Source organism: Mesoplodon bidens (genome assembly GCF_964165515.1).
Source record: "Mesoplodon bidens genome assembly, chromosome: 3".
NCBI lineage: Eukaryota > Metazoa > Chordata > Mammalia > Artiodactyla > Ziphiidae > Mesoplodon > Mesoplodon bidens.
In genome coordinates this window covers 29,818,225-29,834,489 of record NC_138178.1, presented here as the reverse complement: position 1 = coordinate 29,834,489, position 16,265 = coordinate 29,818,225, and the positions used below count along the sequence as shown (strand labels likewise).

The following is a 16,265-nucleotide window of genomic DNA, read 5'->3' as shown; positions in this document are numbered from 1 at the left end:
TCATGACTGAGCATCTGAATTACTTTTTTTCTTAACAAACACATTAAGTCAGAATCTCTGGGGATGGGTCTGGGCTCTATTTTAAAGTTCCAGTTAGGATTTTTTTAACTTTTAAAGTCACAAATTTTTATTTTTTTAAGTAGGCCAAGTATATATGATGACTTCTAGAAAGTTCTTTTTGTAATGGTTTATAGAAAATGATGTACTCTACAACCTTTCAGCTCTCTGTCTCAGAAATTATTTTTCAGGAATCTTATTCTTGAAGTTTCCTACACAGGATAATCAAAATAGCCTGAAAAATAAATATATCCCAGAAGAAAACCTCAAGTCTTTTCAGGTTCCTCAGAAATGCTCTGGTATTGTCACTCTGCTGATGGTCAGGGAAGGTGGATAGCAAAGGTGGGGTTGGTTGGTGTTTCCTAATGGTCCTGCATTGTGTCTGAGGCAAATGATGTCCGGGGGTAGGCTGCCACCCAGTTCAGTGTCTCTGAGATTTCCTGTAGTATGAGCAGCGGCCAAGTGTTCCTGCAGGTTGTGGAGTAAGCTTGTGACCCTGACAGGCATCAGAAGCACTTGGATGTCTTTCCCTGGGCGATTATGCCAGCCATGGTGAAGTTGTGCCTGCAGGCGATAGTGGGACCATCTGAGGAGGTTTTCCTGGCACTGCTGCTTAGCAACCTGGGTATCCTTGGCTTTTTTCTGGATTTCAGGTGACCCTTGATGTTCCTACAGATTGGGGGTGTCATTTCCACTTACAGGTTGTTCCCCAGAGATAGGGCCAGAGCAGGAGCAGATTCATTGTCTAAGCTGAGTACCAGAAGATTCTGAGGGAAGAAGCCTGTGAGCTATGAGATTCACTGTCACTCCAGTCACTGATGGCCAGTATCTGTGTTCTCTCCTGTTCTTGCACTTCTCCCTCAGCATGCTGAGGCTTCCCAGTGGGCTTCCTGAGGACCTGTGGAGAGCCTGAGAATTTGCACGGGTTTCTCTTCCTTCCTCTCTAGTGCAGAATCCATCAGTCTTTGGAAGTCAGGGCTTTAGAGGAGGAGGAGTGGCCTGGAGAAGCCTCATTTGGCCTGGTGCTGACTGTGGGTCTTCAAGTTCTGAGCAGGTCGTTCGCTCTTCCAGCCGGATGCCATAGCCTCCTCTGCAGGCCGTGTCCCATTGGCATCAGTCCTCTCGCTTTTGTCTATTTTAAAGTGTGTTAAGTCAGATTGTCTTAAATAAACATAAATTTCTCAGTTTTAGATTACCAGATATGTTCAAGAATTATATTGGTTGCTCTTGTCAGAACTGCATTTTTAAATAGACTATTCCTATAAAATTGGACCTTGCAGAATAGAGTGGAAAATGTTCGATGGGTATACTATTACAAATTATTTTACATACTGTTTGTTCCTAAGTAGACATACTATTTCATAGAATGATTCTAAATATTATAATAATAAGGAGGGAAGAGGACCTGACATCCGATTCATAGAGAAAGTAATTGACTCAAAAATTTGAATTCTACCAAATGAAATGCTGAGCTGAAAACTGGTCGCTGCAGTCTCTGCTCTGTCTCCTCGACTCAGGGAGACCACAGGCTCTGTTCCTGTTTTATTTCCCTGCACTGTGGTCTGAAATCTGCTAATAGGCAGTATTCAGGGACAATTGTAAACCTCTCCTCATTCATTTTCCTTCTCCCAGAGCTTATAATCCTATCATCAGGATATTTTGGAGTCTGTTCTTAGTCTAATTTTCTAGTCTTATCTCCTGTTCCCCTAAGTAAAACTTTTACTTCAGCCAGTTATGTTTATTCTTTCAATAAGTGTTTTCTTTAATGCACAAGTAGTACTTTTATGTTAATAATACTTTATAACTTTTGCTCAGGTATACTCCTTTCCCCTCTGCGTTCTGCCCCCAGTGCTGAAGTTAGCTTGAAATTTAATTTAAAATTTGTTGGCATTTGAGATCTCTGTCAAGTTTCATCTTCTCCATCTTATTGCTATCCCACAGTGATCTGTCCCCTTACAGCATTTAAAGTTTGCCTCAACTAGTTCTTATTCTATTGCCTTTTATAATCATCTTATAATTATCTTACCTTCCTATAATTATTTTCCCAGTTCCTTGACCTGAGAACACTAACTTAAAATTTCTTTATAATACCTAGTATAGTGCTGTACATATAGTAGGTCACATAAGTGCATGTAGGTAGACAAAAGAATGCCCCTTTATCTTTTCAGTGCCTACAATGTATAGACAAAACCCGAATTCTGGATGAATTTACCCTAACAATCTGCATGCTGGTAGAGGGAAACTACGGAGCTCATGACACTGTATGTAGATTGTTGGAAACCAACTGGTCATCTGGGCTCTCAGACTTTCTCTGGTCAGTTCACCGTCCACTTTCAATAATGACTTACTAAACTTTCTTCACTTTCCTCACACCTCTCTACCCCCCATTACTCTTGTAGAGGAGTTTAGTCTCTTTTTCCAGAGGAGAAGGAAGGCTTCCTGTGGGAAGTAAGTAACTTGCTTTACTCCAGATCTGCAGACATGCCTGCCCTCACATCTCCTTCTCTCATTCTCTTCACCTGTGTCTCTGTAGATCATCCCTTCTGAAACCTCTTACCTATCTCATTTGCATTCCCTTCTACACTTGCTCTCTTTGATTTTCATTTAGATATACTCTGACATCACCTCACCATTACAAAACAAACAAAACAAAAACAACAAAAATCTTTTCAGAACTCCACATCCACTGCTCTGGTTTTCTTTTCTCCCCTCTATAATCTTTCTCCTTTCTGAACACTCATCCAAAGAATCATCTTTCTTTTTATTTCTGTACTTCTTCCCAGTTCAACTTCTACACTATCAGACGACTGAAGCTGTTCCAGGGAGGTGCTGGGACTGCCAAGTTGCTGAGTCCACCTGAGCCTTTCAGCCCTCCACTCTACTTGACTTTCAGCAGCCGAGAGGCACAGTTGACCATCCCCTTCTTGTTGAAACACTCCTTTTTGTTTTTGTTTTTTGTAACGCCACACTCTCTTGCTTTTCTTTAGAACCTTTGGCTGCTGCTTGTCTGTTTACCAGCTCCTCTTCTGCTGCCTAGAATGAAACATGAGGTGCCCCCCACTCTGCCCTAGGACTTCATTCTTTCTTCACTACCTGCCTCCCTCCAGAGTCTCATCCCGACTCATGGTTTCACTTACCACCAACATGGGAATAATTATTATATCAGCTAAGGTGCTTTTAGCCGGAACTTACAGAAGAACTTGACTCAAACTGGCTAATGCAAACTTATTCTCTCATCTAACTAGAAGTCCAGAGAGAGGATAAACTCCAGGTGACACAAGCAACAGCTCAAAGGACCATCTTTCCTTTGTCCAGCCCTCAGCATCAGCTTTATTCTCAGGCTAGTTCCCCTCAGGGCGGCAAGAATGCTGCATCAGTTTTGGGCATCATATTAAGACCTAGTGATATTTAGAGGGAGAAGAGGCCTTTTTTTAGGGCTAGGAATTGGTCCTAAAAGTAGCCTTAGCACACTTCTCCCTCATTGAGTCACATAGCACTTGTTGGACTTGATGTCAGCTGGTAAGGAAGATGGAATTACCATGATTGGTGCAGGCTAAATAGCTGCTGGGAGTCTAATCACTGTCTTCTGCTGAGAATTCTTCAGTGGCTCCCATTGCCCTTAGGTTAAAGTTTCAAATCCTTTATGAAAGGGTTGGCTTATGAAACTCCATGTAATCTGGTCCCTGTGTACTGTGCCACCTGTGGTTATGGCCATGGCCATTTTTAATGCTTATGAGGTGGGATTATTTCAGAAAACAGTATGCCTTCATAAACCACAACTAATAATTATATTCTTTTTTAAAGTTTCCTGGAGACTCACTCTCCTCCCACTCCTTCCCATTGTTTGCTCCTTGACCTCAAAATTCTTAACACAGTGTCTGTCCTAGGCAGTCATTACTATCTATTAGAAATGTGAAATGAGACCAGACTTTTTTTTTTTTTTTTTTTTGCGGTACACGGGCCTCTCACCGTTGTGGCCTCTCCCGTGGCGGAGCACAGGCTCCGGACGTGCAGGCTCAGCGGCCATGGCTCACGGGCTCAGCCGCTCCGTGGCATGTGGGATCTTCCCGGACCGGGGCACGAACCCGCGTCCCCTGCATCGGCAGGCGGACTCTCAAACACTGCGCCACCAGGGAAGCTCCTAGACCAGACTTTTTTGACACTACTTGTCAAGATTATGGGAAACATGTTTTACCCAAATTAAAACTCAAAGTACTTTAGAAACAGACATTGTATTAAAATAACAAGTATTTGGCAACTTAGCCATAGGAAGTGCTGGATTTATTTGCAGACGTCAGTGTCTGCTATTGCTTGTGTCTGCTGTATACATTTCACAGTGTGTAAGATAATTATAAGATTTCAGATTTTCTTGCATAAGTAGTACTTTATACACTGTCAAAGATATTATAAGCTTTGTGATGTATATTATAACCGTTCAATAAGACAGTATGAACAACAAGACAGGAATGTGTATTCCCCAGTCCTGCCCAGAGGCCATTGCCAGCCTAAATGCCCGCTGTTCTGGATGTTTGACATTAGTGCAGGAAGAGTACCACATGTTCTCACCCGTCCTTTGTATTTACTTTAATCTAGAAAGTGGTTATGTAATTTCTAAGTTCTTTATTCTTTTGCTCATTCATTATGGTAAGGTAGATGTAGTTAAGTGGGATATGCTCCTTTGTTACAGTAAAGCATCCTTGTATGGACTGCCAAGTAATTGAGGGTTTAAACAGTTATAGTTGATTCTCATGCATTCAGAATCCAAACAATGGAAAAGTTCAGTTGCAAACTTCGGTCTCATTTCATTAATTAAAGAGATGGTAATTGTAAAGGTAAATGTATTAGGAAAAAAGAGAGGTCAGTACAGACTGAGAAAGCACCTAGATCTTGCCTGTATAAATGTGTTGTGATTATTAATGTGCATGAAAGTATAAGCCGTTATTTGAGTTGTCTGCCTTTTAAATTCATTCAAATGTTTATTAAGCAAGACATGTTTCTTTTAGTATAAACTGTTTGCATTGGATAAAATTGACTGATTTTATGTTGTCCCTCTTTGACCTTGAATATGTTCAGCATGGTGCTAATATGTACTCTAATTCATATTCCATCAGTTCCGAAGTACAGAATTGCTATTTGTCATTTTCTTCAGATTTCACATTTATCATTATACAGTCTCCAAATTATGAGAGACTCCTCTTGAAAAACATTTTTTGAGAGAAGAAGCATTCTGGTTAACTTAGCATGGGCTGGTACGGTTGCTGTGTAATAAATGAATGGCTAATTTAAAATAATTTTTAATACAAACATTATCTGCCCTATTTCATAGATATCTAAGTTCCTATAAGACAGTGATTGGGTCACTTTAAAAGCCTTATTAGGAAATTAATGTTATGAGCTGATTATAGGGGCACAGTAATCCCTGTTCTACCATGCTGGTATTTATCCAGAGTTGGCTATCTCTGACTGGAACCATCATAAAAGCTTCAGTTTTCTTCATCTCCCTACTTTAAATGTTTTTCAGGATGTTTATAATGTTATAAAGATGGTATTCTCAAAACATTTTGTCATGTATATTTTTACATTGGTTTTGCAGTATTTTGGCCATGCAAAGGGCCATAATTGTGTTCATCTGCTTGTTTTTAGATTTTTAGATTTTTGTTTTTGTTTTTTGTTGTTATTGGTCATGGTAGTTGAATTTATCAACCTTTCCCTTATTTTTTTAATTGAACTGTAGTTGATTTACAATATTGTATTAGTTTCAGGTGTATAGCAAAGTGATTCAGTTATATATATATATTTTCAGGTTATTTTCCATTATAGATACTGAATATACTCCCCTGTGCTATACAGTAAATCCTTGTTGCTTATCTATTTTATGTATAGTAGTTTGTATGTGTCAATCCCATACTCCTAATTTATCCCACTCCCCCTCCCTATCCCATTCTCCTGTTGTTTTGCTTCTGGATTTTGAAACATAGGAATGTTTTTTTTTCAACTCTCGGTTTTAAAGGAATTTATCTATGCTTTCTTCTAGTACTTGGCTGGTTTCATTATTTTTATGTGTAGACTTTTGAAACATTAGGAATTTATTCTAGTGTATAGGTGGAAAAATCCGGTTGTCCTAATGTTATTTATTAAAAATCCTTCTTTTCACCACTGATTTGAGCTGTTTCCTTTATCATATATTTCTGTAAACATTTGGGGCTAAATCTGAACTTTCTATTTTGTTCCAGTAGTTTCTGTCTTATGTGCCCAGTACCTGACTATGTTAATTGTATATAATTGATTATGTATTAATCCCTGGTAGCTCTTCCTCATTGTTTTTCTTTTTTAGAAATTCTTGCTTATTCTTCCGAATGAAGTTTTACAGAACACTTTTCTAGCTCCAAAGGAAATGGAGTTTTAGAGTGTTTTAGGTGAAATTGCATTAGCTTACAAATTAACATAGGAAGAATCGGCATCTTTATGAGTCTTTCTATCCAAGAAATGGTATATCTTTCCATTCATTCAGTTATATATCTGTGTTTTTCTGGAGGACTTTATAATTTTTACCATACTAGTTTTCATATATCTGAAGTTTATGAGTAGATATTTCATTTTCTTTTATCTTTTTTTTTTTTTTTTTTTTTTTTTTTTTTTTTTTTTGTGGTACGCGGGCCTCTCACTGTTGTGGCCTCTCCTGTTGCGGAGCACAGGCTCCGGACGTGCAGACTCAGCGGCCATGGCTCACGGGCCCAGCCACTCCGCGGCATGTGGGATCTTCCCGGACCGGGGCACGAACCCATGTCCCCTGCATCGGCAGGCGGACTCTCAACCACTGCGCCACCAGGGAAGCCCTCTTTTATCTTTTATTGTTGTAAATATGATATATTCTTGTATTATTTCTTCTAACTCTTTATTGTACATTATATAAAGGCATTGATTTCTGCATGTTAATTTTCTATCCTGTTTTACTAAATTTACTTATTTGTATTTTTGCATTCGTTCTTCATATTTTTCTGGATGCATAATCATCTTATCTGCAAGTAGAGGTAGTTATTCCTCTTTATTCCAATTTCTGTTACTCTGATTTCTTTCTGTTGTGTAATTGTAATTAGTAAATACCTCAAATGCAATATTAAATAAGAATGAAGGGCTCCCCTGGTGGCACAGTGGTTAAGAATCCTCCTGCCAATGCAGGGGACACGGGTTTGAGCCCTGGTCCAGGGAGATCCCACATGCCGCAGAGCAACTAAGCCCATGCGCCACAACTACTGAGCCTGTGCTCTAGAGCCTGTGAGGCACAACTACGGAGCCTGTGTGCCACGACTACTGAAGCCCACGTGCCTAGAGCCTGTGCTCCGCAACAAGAGAAGCCACTGCAGTTAAAAGCCCGCGCACAGCAACGAAGAGTAGCCCCCGCTCACCGCAACTGGAGAAAGCCCGCATGCAGCAACAAAGACCCAACGCAGCCAAAAATTAAAAAAAAAAAATAAATAAAATAAAGTAAATAACTAAATAAGAGTGAATATAGTGAAGAACCTTAATTTGTTCTTTACTTCAGCAGAAATTTATCTTATATTCTCCATTAAGTAAAATGCTGGCTTTATGGCATTTTTTATTTATCAGAGAAGTTTATCAAAGAAGTATCCCTCAGTTCTTAAGTTCTTGAGCTGCCTTTTTTTTTTTTTTTTTTTTTTAAAAACATGAATGGGTGTTAAATCTTGTAAGGTGCTTTTTTGGTACTTACAGAGGTGATCATATTCTTCTTAGCTCTTCCAATATTTTTAATTGTGTTAGTGTATTTCCTAATATTGAACCATCACTGCATTTCTAGAATAATGCATTTATTTTAATGTGCTGTTTGATTGTTTGCCAAAGTTTTATTTAAGATTTCTGCAAGGATATCTATAAACTTACATGTATTATTTGTTGTTTATAGCATAAACTTATGTGTTTATTGACTCTAAGATAATTGCTCCGTTTCAGTCTTACTCCCTGAGATGACATCTTGATGCCTCTCATGCTCTCCCTAATATGGGACTGGATTCTCTCTGGGTCTGCTGTAGAGCTTTTGGTCCAGGAGTTCCCTTTGCCTCCTTTCTGTGCTCAGTCCTGTTTCCTGGACAATATGGGATCTCCTTTTCTTATGATTAATCTATTGATATTAGTAACTTCCTGAGAAAGAGTGCATAGGACATAGATTTTGGGGTTACCTGCATGTTTGAAAATCTCCATTCAACCTTCACTAGTTGATCATTTGAATAGGAATTTAGGTTGAAAATAATTTTTCCTTCAAATCTACGAGGCATTTGTCCATTATTGCCCAGCTTCCACATTGCTGTTGAGAAATTTGATACGTCTTGGTTTGTGACCACTCCCCACTGTAGTGGAAGCCTGGAGCTCTTCTTTTTCTTTCTTGTATTTGGCATTCTAAGTTTATGTGCTTTGGGCCTCCTGCCGTTCATGTGCTGGGCACTTGATGGACTCTTTCCATCTGTAAATGCCTATTTTCAGTGCTAAGTACTTTTCTTGAGTTATTTCTTGGATAATTTTCTCCCCTCCAACTTCTTTTCCTGAAACTCTTGTTATTCAGATATTGTATCACATAAAGTTTTTTCCTCTAGTCTCTGATCGTGCGTTTCTCGTCTTTTGGTTCTACTTTATTGGATATTGCCTCAACTTTATTTTCTACTCCTTTAACTGAATTTGTTATGCATCCTATTTAAAAATTTTCTGAATATTCCTGTTTATATTACCCTATTTATGGTTTCATAAATACAGTTCCTTTTCCTGCTCTTCAATGATATTAATTATGTATATTTGGAAAATCTTTACTGTTCCTTCATTTTCTATTTTGAGTTGTTCCCCTCTTCCCCACCAGGCCGCAAGCTTTTCTCTTTGTTTGATATACCTCTTTTCTCTCTTTTATTAAGAAGTGGTTCTCAAATGTCTGGTGATCCTTGGCTGTAGGTTTATATTTAAGGGTGAGATGCTAGAAAGCTAGTTGAAAATTCTGTGTATGGGCTTTACTGTAGGGATGTCAGGTGGCTAGATAGCTGTTTCTTTAGGTTCCCTCAATGTTAATGTTTAAAGGCCCTTCCTCTGGGATAATTTTATTTTTCCAGAAAGGTCTCCCTTGGCCTCTTGGCCTGAGTCTGGAGTTTGGCAGTTGAAAGGGCTTGCCAGCTATTCACAATTCATTATGTAGCTTTTTACTTAACTCCTTGTTTTTAGTCTGTATCTTACCACTACTATTCTGTCATGCTAGGTTCAGTCTCTCTGGTTTAGCTTATTCATAGCCTGTATTCCTGTTCCCTCAGGGATGAGGATGGGTAGCTGTTTGACAACCTGATGTTTATTCAACATCCCAAATTATCCCTGTACCTGCTGCATTCTATTCCCAAATCTTTCTGGAGTTCTAGGCAAGTGGCTTGCTTTTCATCACTATTTCCCTATGTAAATTTAATCTTCCTCTGGCCAGAAACTTACAATTCCTATATTCATTGTCTTTCTTCAGTTTTTGTGGAGTATATGTTCATCAAAGATGTTTGTTTTTGTTTGTTACTTTCAGAGAAGGGGTAGAAAGGTCTTTTACTCTGCCATCTTAAAATCTGTAATCAAAGGATAACCTTCTTGAAACAAATCAGATTATGTTATCCCTCCTACTCCCCTGAAGTTCAAAATCCTCTAAATTGCTGCCCATTGAAATTATGTGGAAATCCACGCTGGTTATTCTGGATTTTGGATCCCATGTGGTCTAATCTTAGCTTCTGCCTCTTAGCCTCTGCCTCTTTTCACACTACAACTCTCCTTATTTACTACATCCTAGCCGGTCTTTTCTGCCCCTCAAATATACCAAGTTCTTTCTCACTGTGGCCTTTGCATGTGTTTTTCCCTTTGTGTGGCTTGCTCTTTTTCATCATTCAAGTCTTACCTCAAATAGAGTCTCTTTAACTTCCTATGATAGTTAGGATTGGTTAGGTCATGCTGTGATAACAGGAAGCCTCCACATCTCAGTGGCTTCTTTTTGTTTGTTTGTTTGTTTTGTTTTTTTGTTTTAGCAGTACGCGGGCCTCTCACTGCTATGGCCTCTCCCGCTGTGGAGCACAGGCTCCGGACACGCAGGCTCAGCGGCCATGGCTCACGGGCCCAGCCGCTCCACGGCATGTGGGATCCTCCCGGACCAGGGCACGAACCCGTGTCCCCTGCATCGGCAGGCAGACTCTCAACCACTGCGCCACCAGGGAAGCCCCTCAGTGGCTTCTTGAATGAACAGCATTCCCTTGCTCATCTGACATGTTCCTCACTGATTGACTGGGAGCTCTGCTGTGTGTTGTTCTCATTCTGGGATTTAGGATGACAGAGCAGCCACCATCTGGATTCATCACCATTGCCCATGGCATAAAGAAAAATAAAGCATAGAAAATCATAGATTCTAAATCTTCCCAAGTGGAAGTGGTGTAAATCCCATTTACTCAGATTCCATTTGCCAAATCTACTCACATGGCCAAACCTAATTTCAGGGCAGTGGGGAAGTGCAGTCCTACCAGTGCCTAGGACAAGAATTAGAAGTATTTGATGATGAACAATACTAATGACTACCATAGCAACTTTGACCAACCAGTGTAAAGGAACAGTGCTAGGGTTCTCCAGAGAAACAGAACCCGTGGTGGACCCCCTCTCCCCGCAACACACATATGCACGTGGAGATTTATTGTGAAGAGTTTGCTATGTGTTTATGGAGGCTGAGAGGTCCCATGATATGAAGCTTGGAGACATAGGAAAGCTGATGGTGTAGTTTCTGTCAGAGTCTGAAGGCTTGAAAGCCAGAGGAGCTGATGGTATACATCTCACTCAGGAGAATATGAGATGAGGTGACCCAGCACAAGCAGTAAGGCAGGGGAAAAAGGGCAAATTCCTTCTTCCTCCACCTTTCGTTCTGTTCAGGCCCTCAATGGATTGGATGAGGCCCACGCACAGTGAGGAGGGAAATCTACTCTTCTGAGTCTACTGATTCAAATGTGCATCTCATCCAGAAACACTATCTAATCAGCTATCTGGGCACCCTGTGGCCAGTGAAATTGACATGTACAGTTAACTATCATAGTAGCTCTCCCCATTGCCTGTTATTTTATTATTTTCCTTCTTTTATTTTCTTCATACGATTTATCACTCACTATCTGATTTTATCTTACTTGTTTTTATGTTTATGTTTTGTCCCTCTATATAAGTGCAGGAACCTTTCTGAGTTGTCCACCGCTATATCCCAGTTACCTAGAGCAGTGCTTAGCAAATAGTAGGTACTCATAAACAGTGGAGTTTCTTTTAATTTAATAATTTTTAGGTATTTGAAACATTTTAGAAAAAGTCATTAAGAAATCACCATTAATTAGTATAAAACAAAGTTATGATAGAAGTATTATGCTTGTAATTTTATGAACTTCTAATTGTAACATTGATTTATTTAGCTCACTGATAAAAAAAAACTTCCTTAACCCAACAATATGGAAAAACAAAATTAAGAATGTTGTCTAAAAGCAAATACTTTCAAGGAGTTCCCTGGCCATCCAGTGGTTAAGACTCCGTGCTTCCAATGCAGGGGGCATGGGTTTGATCCGTGGTCGGGAACTAAGATCCCACATGCCGTGTGGCGTGGCCAAAAAATTAATTAAAAAAAAAAAAGAAGCAAACATTGGGTTGGCCAATATTCAAAATTGGGTTTCCCAGACGAACTCTTTGGCCAACACAAAACTTTCACCTCTTAGCTATGTAATGATTTTATGACATACTTGTTTGTTTTCTATAAGGAGAAAGACATTTGTGTTAATCATAATTTTCATTACAAGTCTTTAAAAATAAAAACAACCTTTTAACCTACATCTTTTCAGTTCTTTTTGCCTCTGCGGAAATGAATAGTTACTAGCTTTACTCCCTTTGTTTTCAGATGACATTCTTGCTTATGAAAGAAAAATTTGTTTTTTTTCTGTGAATAAAAAAGTTGTCACATTTTGGACGGTTTAAGCTTTATATAGTAAGTAACAAGCTGCTTTTTGTTAGAAGTGTAAAATTTTAATAGAAGAATTTTTGCGAATTGGTATTCATTAGGTTTGCACGCATTATCCACTTTGGTTAAAATTAAATTACTTAGGGAAAGCAGAAAAACTAACAGATTTCATAATATAGTTCTAAAATTTTGTTTGTTTAGTAAATTGTTTATAAGACCAGTTACACCCAAATCTCTTCCATAATTTGATTCATTGCAGACTTCCATTTTTATGGAGAAATGTGCTGTAGATGGCAAAGCTGTGCATTAGGTCATTTTTTGTATGTGTTCATGTGTTTTTGATGTGTTCAAAATGCAAAAAAATTTTTTCATTTGAAATGTAGACGACATGTGACGTATTAGTTTTAAGTATACAACATGACTTGATATACCTATGTATTGTGAAATGATTACCATAGTAAGTTTAGTTAACTTCCATCACCTCACATAGTTATGTATATTTTTTCCTTGTTGTGAGAATTTTTAAGATTTACCCTATTAGCCACTTCCAAATATATAATACACTATTGTTAACTGTAGTCACTATGCTGTACGTTATATCCCCAGGACTTATTTATCTGGAAATATTTAACTGGAAACTTGTACCCTCTGACCACCTTTACCCATTTTTCTCCCACCTTCGCCTGCCTCTGGCAACCACCAATCTGTTCTCTATTTATATGAGTTTGGTTTTTTTAGATTTCACATATAAGTGAGATCATACAGTATTTGTCTTTCTCTGACTTATTTAGCTTAATGCTCTCAGGGTCCATCTATGGTGTTGACAGGATTTCTTTCTTTGCTATGTCTGAATAATATTCCATTGTATATATATACCACATACTCCTTATTCATTCATCCATTCATGAACACGTACGTTGTTTCCATCTTTTGACTATTGTGAATAATGTTGCAGTGAACATGGGGGTACAGATATCTCTTTGAGATAGAGTTTTCAGTTCCTTCAGATAAATACCTAGAAGTGTAATTACTGGATCATATGGGAGTTCTATTTTTAATTTTTTTTTCCATTATGATTTATTACAGGATATTGAATGTAGTTCCCTGTGCTTTACAGTAGGACCTTGTTGTTTATCCATTCTATATATAATAGTTTGCATCAGCTAATCCCAAACTCCCAACCCATCCTCCCCCACCCCACCTCCCCCTGGGCAACCACAAATCTGCTCTCTATGTCTGTTTCATAGATAAGTTCATTTGTGTCATATTTTAGAATCCACATATAAGTGGTATCATATGGTATTTGTCTTTCTCTTTCTGACTTACTTCGCTTAGTATGATAATCTCTAGGTCCATCCATGTAGCTGCAAATGACATTATTTCATTCTTTTTTATGGCTGAATAGTATTCCATTGTATATATACACCACATCTTTGTCCATTCATCTGTTGATGGACATTTAGGTTGCTTCCATATCTTGGCTACTGTAAATAGTGCTGCTGTGAACATAGGGGTGCGTGTATCTTTTTGAATTAGAGTTTTCTCCAGATAATATGCCCAGGAGTGTGATTGCTGGATCATATGGTAATTCTGTTTTTAGTCTTCCGAGGAACCTCCATACTGTTTTCCATAGCGGCTGCACCAATTTACATTCCCATCAACAGTGTAGGAGGGTTCCCTTTTCTCCATACCCTCTCCAGCATTTATTGTTTGTAGATTTTTTAATGTTGGCCATTCTGACTGGTGTGAGGTGATACCTCATTGTAGTTTTGATTTACATTTATCTGATAATTAGTAAAGTTGGGCATCTTTTCATGTGCTTATGGGCCATCTGTGTGTCTTCTTCAGTGTCTATTAAGGTCTTCTGCCCATTTTTTGATTGGGTGGTTTTGTTGTTGTTTTTATTGAGTTGTATGAACTGTTTGTATATTTTGGAAATTAAGTCCTTGTCAGTCACGTCATTTGCAGATATTTTCTCCAGTCCGTAGGTTGTCTTTTCATTTTGTTTATGGTTTCCTTTGCTCTGCAAAAGCTTTTAAGTTTGATTAGGTCCCATTTGTTTATTTTTGCTTTTATTTCTTTTGCCTTGGGAGACTGACATAAGAAAACATTGATACGATTTGTGTCAGGGAATGTTTTGCCTGTGTTCTCTTCTAGGAACTTTATGGTGTCATGTCTTATATTTAAGTCTTTAAACCATTTTGAGTTTATTTTGTGTGTGGCATGAGGGAGTGTTCTAACTTCATTGATTTACATGTGGCTGTCCACCTTTCCCAACACCACTTGCTGAGGAGACTGTCTTTTCTGCATTGTATATTTTTGCTTCCTTTGTCAAAGATTAATTGACAGTAGGTGTATGGGTTTATTTCTGGGCTCTCTGTTGATCCTTATGTCTGTTTTTGTGCTAGTACCACACTATTTTGATTAATATAGCTTTGTAGTAGTGTCTGAAGACAGGGAGAGTTATTCCTCTAGCTTTGTTCTTTTTTCTCAGGATTGCTTCGGCAGTTCTCGGTATTTTGTGGTTCCATACAGATTTTGGGATTATTTGTTCTAGTTCTGTGAAAAATGTCATGGGTAATTTGATGGGGATTGCATTAAATCTGTAGATTGCTTTGGGTAGTATAGCCATTTTAACAATGTTAATTCTTCCAGTCCAAGAGCATGGGATATCTTTTCATTTCTTTGAATCATTTTCAATTTCCTTTACCAATGTTTTATAGTTTTCAGCATGTAAGTCTTTCACCTCCTTGGTCAGGTTTATTCCTAAGTTTTTTTTTTTTTTTTTTTTTTGATGTGCTTTTAAAAGGGATTTAAAAAAAATTTCCGTTTCTGATATTTCATTGTTAGTGTAAAGAAATTTAACAGATTTCTGTATGTTAACATTGTATCCTGCTACCTTGCTGAATTCCTTTATCAGTTCTGGTAGTTTTTGTGTGGAGTCTTTAGGGTTTTCTGTATAGAGTATTGTGTCATCTACATATCATGACAATTTTACCTCTTCCTTTCCAATTTGGATATTTTTTTACTTCTTTTTCTTGTCTGATTGCTGTGACGAGGACTTCCAAAACCATGTTGAATAGAAGGGGTGAGAGTGGGCATCCTTGTCTTCTTCCAGAATTTAGTGGGAAGGCTTTCAGCTTTTCACTGTTGACTATTATGTTGGCTGTGGGTTTGTCATAAACAGCTTTTATAATGTTGAGATATATTCCCTCTGTGCACGCTTTGATAGAAGTTTTTATTATGAATGGATGTTGAATTTTATCAAATGCTTTTTCTGCCTCTATTGAGATGATCATGTGGTTTCTTGTTGTTGTTGATGTGGTATATCACATTGATTGATTTGCATGTGTTGAACCATCCTTGTGACCCTGGGATGAATCCAACTTAGTCGTGGTGTATGATCTCTTTTATGTGTTGTTGGATTCCGTTTGCCAATATTTTGTTGAGAATTTTTGTGTCCATCTTCATCAAAGATACTGGCCTGTAGTTTTCTTTTTTGGTAGTATCTCTGTCTGGTTTTGGTATCAGGGTGATGGTGGCTTCATAGAATGTCTTTGGGAGTGTTCCCTCCTCTTCAGTCTTTTGGAAGAGTTTGAGAAGGATCAGTATAAGTTCTTCTTTGTGTGTTTGGTAGAATTTTCCAGTGAAGCCATCAGGTCCTGGACTTTTGTGTGCAGATCTGTAGGCGCAGATCCACTGAAGTCAGGTACCAGCACCGCAGTAGTCTTGTACCTGGACCCACTGTGGGACCTATGGAAGCAGCCCAGACCCCTACCCCGTCCCTGTGCATGCACACCCACAAAGCCTACAGCTGCTAATGCCGGACTTGCTCCAGGCACCAGTGCACCCATAGTCCACTCGGCTGTCCCACAGGTGCTGAGTTTACAAAGCCGGCCACGGTAGCGTAAACCGTGGAGCGCATAGCTGTGGGGAGAGGGCTCTGATTTCAGCCCTGCTTCTAAGGCATGTGGCCCCTGGGGATGGGCTCTGAATTCAGTCCTGCCTTCATGTGTGGGCAACCTGCTGGCGCTTGTGAACTCCCAGAGCTTGTAGAGGTGGTGCCCTGCCTGCTGTGAGCATGCAAAGATGCTGCTATGGCAGGCCCGCCTCCCTTTTGCATGCCCCTTAATAATGGCACTGCACCTCTATGGTGGGCCCAGGCATCGTCTGTGTACACACCCTGGTTGCAGCCTGTACCACACTCTAGCCCCTTCAGGCT

At 39.0% G+C, this 16,265-nt stretch overlaps 1 protein-coding gene across 12 annotated transcripts in view; it reads left to right on the top strand.

Moving 5' to 3' along the window:
* ZMYND11 (zinc finger MYND-type containing 11) overlaps positions 1 to 16,265 on the top strand; it is a 127,882-nt gene that overhangs the window by 9,053 nt on the left and 102,564 nt on the right. The window lies entirely within an intron of this gene.